Source organism: Schistocerca serialis, chromosome 1 (genome assembly GCF_023864345.2).
Source record: "Schistocerca serialis cubense isolate TAMUIC-IGC-003099 chromosome 1, iqSchSeri2.2, whole genome shotgun sequence".
In the NCBI taxonomy this organism is placed as follows: domain Eukaryota; kingdom Metazoa; phylum Arthropoda; class Insecta; order Orthoptera; family Acrididae; genus Schistocerca; species Schistocerca serialis.
The window spans coordinates 501,914,052-501,927,951 of NC_064638.1; the positions used below are offsets into that span (position 1 = coordinate 501,914,052).

The following is a 13,900-nucleotide window of genomic DNA, read 5'->3' on the forward strand; positions in this document are numbered from 1 at the left end:
ATAGATTGTCAGCAGGGCCAACTAGATGCTATTTAGCCAGCTGGCTGTATTTGAATATCGTGACAGTGTCCAGGAATGGGTGGACCACATCACACGAGTGATCCATCATGCCTCTGAGATATCCATCCCAAAGTCCTTAGGTCATCTTAGGAGGCGACCTGTACCTTGGTAGACAGATGAGTGCCATAGGATTTTAATCTGCCAAGCATCACTGTAGGACATTACTGGAGGGCCAGGTAGGTAGCACACAACTCTACTGATTATCAGCAGATCTTCTCCTTAAAGTAGCTCCTCCCAAGACTCGGTGACCTGCACTTAAGCCAACATTTAGATGAAAATCTTTGTTAACAATGATTGAACAGAGGTCTTCTGTGTGATAGTCATAAACCTTAACCACTTACTCACAGAAGCACACAAAAATAACAATAAATACCAAAAACTGTTGTACCTGAGCTACTCTGTGAAATTTTCTTGCAAGACTATGCAACATTTATTATCCTGTGCTACAATGAGTCCCAATAAGTATTCAAGGTTAATGGAGTCTGCCACCTTAAATGTTAGGACCTAACATGATGAATATTCCATCAACATTGTGGTCATTAGAGATGGAGCACGCGCTCAGAATGTTTCAAGGGTAGGGAAGGAAAATTAGCTGTGCCCTTTCAAAGGAAACATCCCAGCACTTGCTTGGAGCAGTTTAGGAAAATCACTGAAAACTTAAACCTGGGATGGCTGGACAAAGATTTGAAGCACCATCCTCCTGAGCCCTGTGTGCTAACTATTGTGCCACTTTGGTCAGTATTAAAGATTAACCACAAGCTCAAGTTGCCGAAGGATAGGAAAGGAAATCGGATGAGCTGTTACAAATGAACCATTCCGCCATTCATTAAAGCGATTTACGGAATTCAAGGAAAATCTAACTCTGGATGGCCAGGCGGGTGTTTGAACTGTTGCCCTTATGAATACAAGATCAGTGGCTTATCTCTGTGCCACCTCACTTGGTCTGTTACAAAGAACTGTGGAGTTTAAGCAATGCAGATGAAACCAGAACTCGTCCAGCCTTTCAGAAGAACCTATTTGCACTACTGCAATATGATGATAACTGCATGAACTAAACATTCAAGAATTTTATATCAACCATTTAAATTATGTAACTTCTCACTACCAAACAATTACAACCCTTTAAAACACAGTCACTATGCCAAGCAATATCTGTCTTGTCTGCAACTAAAGACTTTTTCCCAGTGTAAACCTGAGGAGTCATTTCTTATCAGTCTAATTACTTTCATTCTGATTAAAAAAACTTTCACTTGTGATGGTCAATATTAGAATGTAACAGCAATGGAATTCAGAATACCACCTTCCACAGCAATCTCATTTGTAGTTCCCCTTGCAGCTGGCTTCTTGTGGAGCTGAATTCTTTCATGTTGCAAACATCAGCTGATGGATACCACCACATTTCTATTCAAATTAAAGACACAGACAATGTACACATGATTCTGGAAGTTTTCCCAGCAGATAGAATATTCATTCATTTTTTGTGTGTGCATCTAGGACAGCAACACTTCTTTATCTAATATTTTGGCAGTCAACCTTACAGTCACGTTCACGACGAGCCGATGACCGAGTTCCGGGTATCCAAGCTTACCTATTTATATGGTGAAATGCTAAAATTACATGATTCAAGGCTCTACGTGGGATAAATAAAATGTGTGTGTGTCACAGATCACACAATCAGCACAGCAGTGCCAGTCAAAGGCAAAATTATACTCTTTTGTGCCAGCTGCATTAACTGTGATACAGGGACATTTTACTACACATTGTACCAAAGTATCATATAGTTTATGGAATTTCAGTGAATAAATATGCACAACTGGATACTTAGAGCTTAGTAACTGATGTGCCGTGAAGAAGACTGTAATGTTCACAGTCAAAGTATAAAAGATGTAGTGTTGCTTGGAATATTTCCACAATGACTTGGACATAGCAGAAAACATGTTTGTGTTTATGCATACCTTCTCAATACATCTTAATGAGTTGAGAGAGAAAGAGAGAGAGAGGGAAGGAGGGGGAGAGGGAAAGAGAGAGAGAGAGAGAGAGAGAGAGAGAGAGAGAGAGAGAGAGAGAGAGAGAGCACTATTGTGCATCAAGAATAACACTCCTGCAGAATCAGGAATAATAATCAACACAAAATAACACCATGAATCACAATATTTTCATCACATACACAACCCAGTCACATTAATGTGACCACCAATTGTGTTTGAAGTCACTGTGTAATAACCACTCACAGGGGCAGGGGGAGCACTTACAGTGGGAGGTATATGAAATATGTAGGGGGGATGCAGGAAACAGGGCAGTCATTACTGTAACGCGGAAATTGAGCAATTTACCTGACATCCAAAAGGGCATGATCATTGGCTTTTGGACCATAGTGGTAGCATTTCTAAAATGGCTAAGTTTGTAAATAGTTATAGTGCCACCTTGGTTAAAGTATACTATACATGGCAAAATAGTGCTATCCAAAACTGGCGCCAAGGCAACAGTGATGCACCACGAGCCACAGATGAAAAGAATGAATGATAGCTACGAATTTATGTATGTGCAACCACTGAGCAACTGACCTCTCTGATGAACCACAGGGCTATCATCAGTGTCTCCTCAATGAAGAGTCAGTGAACATTGCTGCCTGAGTGGCCTCTGCAGCAGGTGCCTGGTTCATGCACCCACATTAACTGGTGGTCATTGGTAATGAAAGCTGGAATTTGCATGACAGTACTGCAACGGGATGTCCACTGAGTGTTGACAAGTGGCATTTTCAAATGAATCACGTTTTTCACTTCATTGTACAGATGGCTGTTGGGCATGAAACTGAAGGAGCGTTATGGTCTGGAGAATGTTTTTGTGGCATTCCCTGAATGATTGCATAATTCTGAAAGGCACAATGGGTCAACACAAGTGTGCTTCTATCCCTGGGGACTATGTCCACCCTTATATGAAGTTTGACATCTACAAGAAATTCGATGCGACATGTCACATGGCCCACAGTGTACATGCATAGTTCAAAGAGCACCTGGACGAGTTAACCATCTCCCCTAGCCAACAAACTCCCCAGATCGTAACTCAATTGTGAATCTTTGGTGCCAGCTCAACTGGGCTGTTCACACTGTGGATCCTCAACTGAGAAACCTAGCACAGCAGGCCACAGAATGGCACCACATTCTTGTTGGTACCTTCCAGAACCTCACTAACTCACTTCTGGCACATCTTGCAGCAGCCCGCACTGCAAAAGGTGCTATTCTGGCTTTTGACAGATAGTCACATTAGTGCGAACAGGGCAGTGTAATATGTCAATAGCAGAAGTTTCTAAAATGGGGACCTCAAATAGATTTGAATACCACACTACTTTACTAAGTATGATTCTGATGGAAGTGGTTTGCCTTGCCTTCCTCTGGCCTCTTAAATTAGTCACCCAGCTAGCGAAAGGGTGATCTACAATTAATGTGGACACCCAATCACACTGTAACCTGGCATGTTCCACATTAACAGATCATTGTCAGAGTTACAAGAAGTCCTAACAATGATGAAGTTTGAACCCTGGACCTTCGAATAGTTATTAGGCCTGACAACATCCTTGCATAAGTCACTATTTTATCACAATTAACACTCAGGAAAGTCTTGGACTTTCAGATGTGTCAAGTGGTTTTAAACCCATGAGCTTTCAATAGAGAACTTATCGATCATTGTCAAGAGGTAACTGTCATGTGGTTGTTGTTATCATCCCTATACATGTGATGTCACTAGTGCCTAATCGAGTGCCATTTAAGGTAATGTTTTCATTGCAAGATGACATACCTGTTTCAAACTTCCGATGACCACATTCCACGCTGTGCTTAACTGAAGACTGCTGTTGTTATTGATGGTTTTTTCAGAAATTTTTATCTTTATCACTTCTTTATGATGCTATCCCAGAAACCGTTCTTAGTTCAACAACAGCTGTGTCACTGAATGAAAATTGGGCTCTGTTTTCCGTACCGTGCTCTGCTACTACTGGTTTATCAGGATATCATAGGAGGAACTATATTTCACGTTCTCTATGGCACTCTTCCATAGTGTGCGCAGTCTGTAAAACATAAAACTGTCCACACCTACATGGTATTGATGTGGTCCAAGAACTATTCCAGCTTTGCACTTCCACAAGACCAGACAACAGTTGTGTCATCAACACATCAAGAAAAGCAACTAAGCTCTGCAGAAGCCATGTCCAGAATAACATCTTCAAACTGTTCCCTGAACGGGTTGGGTATAACTGGAGCTATTGGGTTTCCCATTGCGTAGCCATCCAACTGGTTAAAATACTCTCCACCATGAAAGTATGACAACATCAGTGTGTAAATAAATAATAAATTGATAATGATGTCATCACATAACTGGGAGAGGTGATCTACAGAGTGTTTGATGAAAGTGTGCGTGAATAATAACACACATCAAGGCTGACTACTGCACTTCCTTCTCCACAATGTAGACATTTAATTCAGCTGATGATGTTGATTGTATTCTCATTAAGTTTCATACAGTGACTAACAAGTGGAGTATGCATGCTGGTTAGATGTTTTGCAAGTCTGTAAATTGGCAATCTTATGCCCCTCAGATGGTCTGTAGAGACATGGCCTTCTTACAAACTTTTTTAATAGACCATAAAATGTATGTGGTCAAGGTGGCTGAGGGAGAAAATTATTAATGACACACTCTTCTCTTCTTATGTTGAACATGTTGCACACACTATTGAACAGTGCCATACAGAGCATAGAGGTGTTTCTGTGTACAGTATCCAGAGAAATTAGTAGCAGCATCACATGCTCTGAGAAATGGATCCCAAGTAGCACTTATAAAACAACTATTACTAAACAAACAAACAGTTTCTGGGATAGTATCATAAAAGAAGTGTGCAAGATAAACATTTCTGCAAACACCATCAATGAAGGCACCAGTCTTCAGTTACGCACAGCTTGGTATGCGGCCATCAGAAAGTTGTAGTGGGTGCTGTGGTTTTGCAATTGGAAACATCACTTTATATGATTATGGATTGGGCACCAGTGAGATAACAGGCAGTAGCACTGAGAATGGCAGCACAGTGTGCCAGTGAGGAATAATCTGAGAGTTTTCATCAAGATACCAAAGAGACGGAAGACCTGCATGCTGCAGATGACTGCAACACTACAATAACTAAATAGAAGTTTAAAACCCTTTTAGGAGACACCGAATAATGATCTTTTCCATTTTTTCACGAATTAGGAAATATCACTGCCACATATGTGTTAGGACCGGCTACACACTGAATATTAGGACATTAGGAGGACCGTCCTTAAAACTATGGCAATATTCTCACAGATCCCAATGGTGTCTTGAACTCCACTAATGAAGGCTTTGCTTCTATCTTGGAGACAGCTAAAAATGTATCCTTTTATGAAAACATTGTAGGCAACATCAAGATGTTTCGTTTCTCATCACACTTTCTGACAGCTTGTGTCAATGTGGTGTACATGATACTAAAGAATGCTTAATTGAGATTAGTGGGCACTTTGAAACCTGAACTGTTCTGCAATGAGTGACTCTGCCACCTGGAAGCACAATGATTTCTAAATAGCCACAACATGTTAGTTAAGAAATAAGTAAACACCTAGACATAGGCACGTTTCAAACAATCGTGTTGAAGAAAACAATGTTCATGTAGTTTTGTGACAGGATGATGATGATGATGATAACACACACACACAGTTGTGAAAGTGGATATATTATGAATCATATTTATAGTTCTACAACCTCCCATAGAAGAGATATTTGATGCAAAGATCTCAAATAGTACTACAGAGAAATGTGCTGACTGACCATTGGACCAAAGAGGATAAAACAGACACACAATGAGACGCTATAACCATCACCGCAAAAGGTTAGACTGAAGTCCAGACCCTACACAACATTTTAAAATTTGCAATGCTAGTCTCATTGTCATTTAAAACAGGGGGTAGGTCCCTGCTTAAGTCTGCATCTGCCTTCCTGTCAAATTATAAAACACACGCAGTTCAATTGAAACATACAGTGATATGCACATTGTACACTGGGGGGACCCTCTCATCTGAGTATGAAGTCATGTGTTAACAGACTGAGTCTGATTTGGAGGCAAGTCCAGAGCATCTTTGCCAACGGCCTTGCCGCAGTGGTAACACCAGTTCTCATCGGATCACCAAAGTTAAGCGCTGTCGGGCTAGGCTAGCACTTGTATGGGTGACCATCCGTTCTGCTGTGCGCTGTTGGCAAGTGGGATGCACTCAGCCCTTGTGCAGAAAACTGAGGAGCTACTTGATTGAGAAATAGCAGCTCCAGTCTCAGAAATTGACATACGGCTGGGAGAGCGGTGTGCTGACCACTTGCCCCGCCATATGCGCATCCAGTGATGCCTGTGGGCTGAGGATGACACAGTGGCTGGTCAGTACTGGTACTGTTGGACCTTCACAGCCTGTTCGGGACGAGTTTAGTTTAGTCCAGAGCATCTTTATCAAATTGGAGTGGTCAGCAGAATGCCACTGCTGGATAGTTGTAACTTCCTGGCCCTCACAGTTAGCCACTATTCCTCCTACACTTGCATGAGACTCTTGGCTCATCAGCAAGATGACAGCCCACAGGTCAATGTTATGCTGTGTCACATTTTCCCTGCAAGCCACCTCGAGTGTTTGTTGGGTTTTCATGTGCCCTGGCGCCCAGCAGAGTGGTATATGATTCCCTTGCTGCTGAAGAAGGACTTTACCCCGCACTGGTTTGATCGTTTTCTCGTCACATTTGCTGTAATCCTTGTAGGGCACTAAAGGAACCGGAGCAGGTTAGAAACATTTTGCTTTTAAGACACCTCACCTTGTTCCACTGCCTTCAGGACTGTATCCAGTTTTGTGCTGAATATAGTATATTCACAGAGAAGGTGAATCCCTTGGTCATGGTAGGGGAAAAACTTAACAATCGAGGAAATCATCTTGTCTCAAAGTATCTGTGTATAATATATTAACTTAACAGTGTTAATACTGGATGTTATAAAAGGATGACTTAAAATCTGGACTGCATTCCTTCTTAAAATTTGTCAGACCCACAATAATATTAAGCCTCTTAAGAGGTCAAAATAAAGAGCTACTACCAACCATGGCATAAAACTTGCCCGTCAGGCCACAGCAGCCAGCCGCAACAGATGCAGACACAGCAACAGGGAAGTAACCGATATTGTGACTTTTATGAGTTTCTAACCAGGAACAAATTTGTAATATCATCTGTTTGCTTTAATACCATAGTTTCTTGAGTTTCTGCATGTTAATTCAATATCTATTAGCTAAGGTTCTCGCATTTTTGTTTGCGCCGGAAAGTAAACCGATTTTGTGACATATTACAAGTTCCTAATCAGTGACGAATATTTAGGTTCACCTGAGTGCTTCGGTAGTTTAGTTTTCGAATACCTGCATATTAATCTAATTTATTAGACACAGATGCATTTTCATCAGTGTCTACAGTAGAGTTCCGCAGCATATGCCGGTAGTTCGTTTATCTGGGTAGATTAGTTTTCCAGGATCTTTAGTATGGATATAGACTGTGATTGTTGCGTGTGGGTGTGAGCTGTATTGGTGACATTTTGATCTCACCTCCAGGCTGTGATGGCTTCGGTTGCACAGCTTGAGGCTGCAGTGGATAGGCACCACTGTTGGGGGCCGGCCATGAGGATCCAATGGATATCCAGCACATCCAAGTCCTCTGATTGGTCCCCAAAGGTGGCCAGCCCAGTTACTGCTCGCATTGGGGTTGACCCCTCACCTGTGTTCGAGTGGGAAGTTGCCCGGGGTGTACCAGTCCGAGAAAGACTTCCCAGGGAACCGCACGTAAGCGACCCCCCCCCCCCCCCCTCAATTATTCTGACAAAAAGGTTCTAGGTGCTGTCTATGGCTGACACTCACTGAACCAGATGCCGTCGCCTATCCTGTTTCAGACAAAACATCTCAGATTGCAAGATCTGGACAATCATAGAGGGTGGGATTATTGATAGTTGGGAGCTGCAGTGTAAGGTGTGTTATGGGGCCCCTTAGGGACATGGCTGCCAAAAAGGGTAAGAAAGCCAATGTGCATACCGGGTCGAGTCATTCCAGACATGGAACGTGTCCTCCAAGATGCCCTGAAGAGCACAGGGTGCAGCCAACTGCAGGTGGTGGCTCACATAGGTACCAATGATGTGGGGCACTTTGGATCAGAACAGATTCTCTCTGGTTTTGAGTGGCTAACAGAAGTGGTAAATGCTGCCAGTCTTGCTTGCAAGATGGAAGCAGAGCTGACCATTTGCAGCATAGTCAACAGGACCGACTGCAGCCTCTGGTACAGAGCCGAGTGGAGGGTCTGAATCAGAGGCTCAGAAGATTCTGCAACTGTTTAGGCTGAAGATTCCTTGATTTGGGCAAAGGGTGGTTGGGTTTCAAATTCCGCTGAATAGGCCAGGAGTCCACTATACACAGGAGATGGCTACATGGGTAGCAGGGGCTGTGTGGTGTAACTGGGATGTTTTTTTTAGGTTAGAGGTTCTTGGGAAAACACAAAAAGGGCTTTAGTCACAAAGGGTGCAGGATGAACACAGGAAGAGCGTAGATACAGGAACCATTGGTACAACAGTTGTAAATTGTCATATCTGTGTTGGGGAAAGTACCAGAGCTCCCAGCACTAATAGAAAGCACTGATGCTCAAATCGTTATAGGCACTGAAAGCTGGTTAAAGCCAGAGATAAATACAGCTGAAATTTTTAAGAAGAACCTAATGGTGTTCCCAAAGGGTAGGTTAAACACAGATGGTGGTGGTGTGTTTGTTGCTGTTAGAAGTAGTTTATCTTGTCGTGAAATTGAAATAGATAGTTCCTGTGAGTTAGTATGGGCAGAGTTCATTGTTGGCAACTGGAATAAACTAATTATTGGATCCTTTTACCAACCTCCCAGTTCAGGTGATACGATTGCTGAAAGCTTCAAAGAAAACTTGAGTTTGATTTCAAACATGTACCTGACCCATACAATTATAGGAGGTGGTGACTTTAATTTACTCTCGATATCTCGGCGAAAATACATGTTTAATTCCAGAGGTACACATAAAACATCATCTGAAATTGTGCTACACGCAATCTCTGAAAATTATTTTTAGCAGTTAGTTCGCGAGCCCTCACGAATAGTAAATGGTTGAGAAAAAACACACGACCTCTTAGCAACAAAAAATCCTGAGTTAATAACGGGCATCAAAATGGATACAGGAATTAGTGAACAGAGGGTTGTCAAAACGAGACAATATTGTAACCCCCAAGTCCTCCAAAAATAAACAAAAAGTATACCTCTTAAAAAATGCAGATAAAAATTCACTTGACACCTTCCTGACAGACAATCTCCACTCCTTCCAAATTAACAATGTAAGTGTATACCAGATGTGGCTTGAATTCAAAGTACTAGTATCAGCAGCAACTGAGAGATTTAAACCATATAAATTAACAAACGATAGCACCCACCAGCTTAGCCAAGAGCACTAACACACTGCTTCCTCGACTTGGGTAGGCCCGCCAGCCCCAGATTGAATCTGCCCAGACGATTAACAACGAGGGCTGGGGTGCCTGCCAGCCTGGATGTGGTTTTTAGGTGGTTTACCACATCCCACTAGGTCAATACTGGGCTGGTCCCCACGTCCCGCCTTAGTTACATGACTCGCAGACATTTGAAACACGTTCGCACTATTTCATGATTTGCACTAGGCAGACAGCTGGGATATACTATTTGCATTCCGGGGGTGGGGGGGGTGGGGGTGGGGGTAGGGGGTGGGGGGGGGGGGTACGGGGTTGCGACACGAACGGCATCTGGCCACCCCTCCACATTAACCATACCAAATCTGATTGTAACAATGCTGACTCTGTGAAACTGCATGACAATGGCACAAGCGAAAGAAGACGTAATTAACTAATGACAGAGCTGGTTCTCCTTGGCATACAAAATGGGTCAGAACACCGTTGCAGAAACAACAAAACAAACAGGCCAAATTTAAACAGATGCAAAATCTCTAAGATTGGTGACCTTTTACAGAAGCTCAAAATTTAGCGTGGACTTCAAAGCGAGATGCTTATAATAGTTTCCACGACAAAATTTTATCTCGAAACCAGCCATAAAATGCAAAGAGATTCAGGGTGTATGTAAAGCAGCAGCAAGACACAATCAATGCCTTCTCAGCACGATAGCAAAGGATATACTATCAAAGACATATGTTGTGTTTCCTCAAAGGAAATGGTCTATTGACACACAGTCAACATGGATTCAGAAAACATCTTTCTTGTGAAACACAACTAGCTCTATATTCGCATGACGTGTTGAGTGCTATTGACAAGGGATTTCAGATCGATTCCGCATTTCTGGATTTCCAGAAGGCTTTTGACACTGTACCATACAAGTGGCTTGTAGTGAAATTTCAGTCTTATGGAGTATCGTCTCAGTTATGTGTCTGGATTCGTGATTTCCTGTCAGAGAGGTCACACTTCATAGCAACTGACGGAAAGTCATCAAGTAAAACAGAAGTGATTTCTGGCGTTCCTCATGGTAGTGTTATAGATCCTTTGCTGTTCCTTATCTATATAAACGATTTGGGAGACAGTCCCTTATCTATATAAACAATTTGGGAGACAATCTGAGCAGCCCTCTTAGGTTTTTTCAGATGACACTGTCATTTATTGACTAATAAAGTGATCAGAAGGTCAAAACAAATTGCAAAATGATTTAGAAAAGATATCTGTATGGTGCAAAAATTGGTAATTGTCCCTAAATAATGAAAAGTGTAAGGTATCCACATGACTGCTACAAGGAATCCATTAAAATTTGGTTACACAATAAATCAGTCAAATGTAAAGGGTGTAAATTCAACTGAATACCTAGGAATTACAATTACGAATACCTTAAATTGGAAGGCACAGATAGAAAATGTGGGGAAGGCTAACTGAAGACTGTGTTTTACTGGCAGGACACTTACAAAATGTAACAATTCTACTAAGGAGACTGCCTACACTACACTTGTCTATCCTCTTTTAGAATACTGTTGCACAGTGTGGGATCCTCACCAGATAGGATTTGTATTATCACGAAATATGGGGGAGTGTGTCACTGAAATGATACAGGATTTGGGGCGGACATCATTAAAAGAAAGGCGTTTTTCACTGTCACGAAATCTTCTCATGAAATTCCAATTACCAACATGCTCTTCCGAATGCGAAATTATTTTGTTGACTCTGACCTACGTAGGGAGAAACCATCACCACAATGAAATAAGGGAAATCAGAGCTCGTAGGGTAAGATACAGCTGTTCACTCTTTCCGCACGCTATACAAGACAGGAATAATAGAGAATTGGGGAGGTGGTTGGATCAACCCTCTGCCAGGCACTTAAATGTGATTTGTAGTGAATCGGTGTAGATGTAGAATAAACCACATCATCTCTGTAAGGCAGTCCTTTACTTACATACCAAAATGCCTCATTGCTCACAGTTGATTACTGAAAAGTTGTTCCATTGGTGGGTGAGCAACAACATGGTGTGAAGGTGTCCGTTACACGAGTACTGTCTTACAGGATTGCAACACCAAGGAGCCTGATCTGAATCTCCAATCTTGTAGCACATTTTATGCCAATTTGATGCTTGTTGCATGCCATCCTCCTGGTGTTGCATTTGTAATGCTAGCAGTCTTTTGTTGCATTCAGGATAATAAGGCAGATTATGTTAATGTTTGGCAGACAGGTATTGTCAAAGCAATTAAGAACAAGGAGTGACTGTGTCACAATAGGACCAATGTAGAAGCAGTAATGTACCACAGTATGGACCAGAACTGAGCATTATACTTTTTGAGGGTCTTCCAGAATTTCCTGCACAGATTTAAATTTTGTGTGCTGTTCTATCAGATTTATAAGTGCTAGTCGTTTCTGAAAGTATTTGTATGGAGTGTAGCCATGTATGGAAGTGAAACATGGACGATAAACAGTTTGGACAAGAAGAGAATAGAAGCTTTCGAAATGTGGTGCTACAGAAGAATACTGAAGATTAGATGGGTAGATCACATAACTAATGAGGAGGTATTGAATAGAATTGGGGAGAAGAGGAGTTTGTGGCACAACTTGACAAGAGGAAGGGACCGGTTGATAGGACATGTTCTGAGGCATCAAGGGATCACAAATTTAGCATTGGAGGGCAGCATGGAGGGTAAAAATCATAGAGGGTGACCAAGAGATGAATACACTAAGCAGATTCAGAAGGATGTAGGTTGCAGTAAGTACTGGGAGATGAAGAAGCTTGCACAGGATAGAGTAGCATGGAGAGCTGCATCAAACCAGTCTCAGGACCGAAGACCACCACCACCACAACCACTGCTCTTAACCAAAACGGAGGTCTCTAGACCAATATGCAGGATATAGTCTGAAAAGTGATGGATCATGTTATTGGAGTTACCACCAACAATCAGGATCCAGCTTTCGGACAGCACAGTTTAGCTTCTGAGAACTGTTGTAGGACTTAAGTTCCATCAATGATGAAGTACACAACTACCTCTTCTCATGTGAAAGCTGGACTCAGACTTGTGGCACGTGATGTACCACATGGTCACAATAGGATAAATTACAACTTGTACACAGCACCTCACAGGAAGAAGTGAAGAAATCATTCTCTGTTTTTTATTTTATCTAGCTGACTGAACACTTTCTTATCTTGTGAAAAAAAAATCTTGATATTATCTGGATAAAGACTACCAGTCACAGCACAGAGGAGAATGAAAGTTGCCAGATTGCATTCATTATCATCGAACTGGATCAGCATTTGCTTTGGTGTACCTTTGGCTATACAATATGGTAACTGACATATCCAGTAATTTGGACAGCAGCCGTTACATTTTTGACATATTAAGACCAGCGGCTGTACCCTGTCTTAAAGGGGTCTATGACAATATTTTTGAACGTGGTAATGCAATACTGCATGTTACCCATGCTATCCTGACCTACCTTGAGACAGAGGTTGTTGACTGTTCCCTGAAAACAACATTCTTCATATCTTTCAACAATTGAAAACATCTGGTCATGCACAGGTTGTTGAGAGACTAGCACCCCACCAATCACCTAGCCACTATGATGAATTCTGCATTGAGCTGAGCAGCATGGAATGGTATACTTGTATCTTCCATCCAAGATCGGTTCAACATGATGACCAGCTAGGTTAGAGCAACTGTTGCTGTCAGAGGTGGCAGCTCTCTGTGCTAAATTTTGCGTCCTCTATACAAACAAAGCACCTACAAATTTAATAATGTATTCTTCCTACTATACTTTATGGACACAATAACTCTAATTGTATTATTTGCTGTTCACCAAATAGGTGTTGTAATTTTGAGTGTAAGCATTGACTTATGGTGATTTGTTTAGGTACTGATCATAGGCAACAGTAAGTATCAACATTCTTGAACATATTCCTTACATACTTCAAGACTTACCCATCTTGAGTAGATGGAGTGCTGATGACTGTGATCCTACAAGTAAGAAATAGTTATTTTTGGGATCTCTCAAGAATACACAAAGGAAAAACCCACAACTGTGAACAGGCAGGACAAATTTTATGCATTCCACCTGCGCAATGAAAAATACTACAGTTCATCAAACAGACTTGAGAAGACATCCTCTCATCACATGTGAAACAGACTGTTAATTGTTCCCCTCTGTTCCCCTCAATACCTGCTTCATACCAAGTGCACAAACATTAACCTTCATGTGGATTCAGGTTGCTTCGTCATACTCAAATGATTTGACAAAGCCATTCCCATAATAAGTCATTTCCAACACTC

General features: G+C 41.7%; 1 protein-coding gene across 1 annotated transcript in view; it reads right to left on the reverse strand.

Annotated features, from left to right (window-relative positions):
• Window positions 1–13,900, reverse strand: part of LOC126474138 (obg-like ATPase 1) — a 314,868-nt gene that overhangs the window by 285,626 nt on the left and 15,342 nt on the right. The gene's annotated exons all lie outside the window — the stretch shown is intronic.